Here is a 1,288-nt window from a genome sequence, read left to right as displayed (position 1 = left end):
TATGTACACTATATGGATGAGAGAACCCAATTTACACTAGATGTACATTGTACTAATATACATCTAGGTAACTGTTAATTTGTTGCTGGTTTACAAAATGTAAATCTTCAAAGGTTTCAGTGGAGATGATTATGTCCGTCCCATAATTCTCCTTGAGGTCAGGTAGCTAAATTTCCCTCTTGTCTCTTGTCAATCTTGTCATTGGAGTATCCTACTCTAGCAGCTTGTCAATACATCATTCCTATAAGCATATTTCAATGCATTTGTCTATGCGCTCAATACATTTCCCAGGACTGGATTCCAATTATACCTCAACCATTTAGATTGTATCTCCTATAGTAGTCCAGTAGGGGGGCCCAGTGTGTTGTAGATATACAGTGAGTGTATTAGATTTTTGGCAGCAATGACCAACAGTAGCCTCTAAATCCAAACACCATTATCTGACCTTTTACCCCTTTAAAGCTGCAGGAAGGAAAAGTGTCATCACAACAGAATTAAAGGGACAATCTGGGATTCAAACAACAACAAAATACTCACCCTGACCCTTTTTGTTTGGTAACCAGCTGGGGAATAAGGCTGGAGAAATGTTACCTCTGTCAAGTTCATAGACCAGGACCTATGGAGCTAAGAACTGACCATCCACTGAGATCAAAATTATAGTTTTGAAACTATACAGCATTTGATTACAATAGTTATTTACAAATAATACAATTATTTGCAAACAAGAGACAGATAAATGTATATGGCTTTGATCGGGTAAGACAGTTGAACTAAGCTGATGAGGCATTTAAGGTATAGTCTTCAATAATCATTTAATAATCCCAAAATGTATGTACCAATCTCAGATGTACCCAAAATGAGCTTGTCTATTCAGAGCCTGAACAGAAAGAGGCTAATTTTAGATCATTTGGATAAATAAAGTATGATTTGGTCAAATTGATTTGTATATATAATTAGATTTAACTGGACTGGTTTTCACAGCACAATCTACTGTTCAATCTTGAATCATGAATCTTGAATCTTGAATCATGGAGATGATAAAAGAGCAACAAGAGGTATAGTCTACATTTTTAAATTGGGTAAACTATTTCTTTTATCATTATCACTATACACACAATTATCATTATCACTATCATCATATAATTATGTAATCAATATAAACAGGCAGTTTTCACTTCTGTGATAAGCAAGAATTAGAAGGAGAAAGGATTCAGTTAATATGCCTCATTTCCCCTGAGGTCATGACATTTCCACTTTAATCTTTATTGGTTGGACATTCCCTGAACAT

Source organism: Nansenia antarctica (genome assembly GCF_963989245.1).
Source record: "Nansenia antarctica genome assembly, chromosome: 12".
NCBI classification, from domain to species: domain Eukaryota; kingdom Metazoa; phylum Chordata; class Actinopteri; order Argentiniformes; family Microstomatidae; genus Nansenia; species Nansenia antarctica.
Note: the sequence above shows the minus strand (reverse complement) of the source record.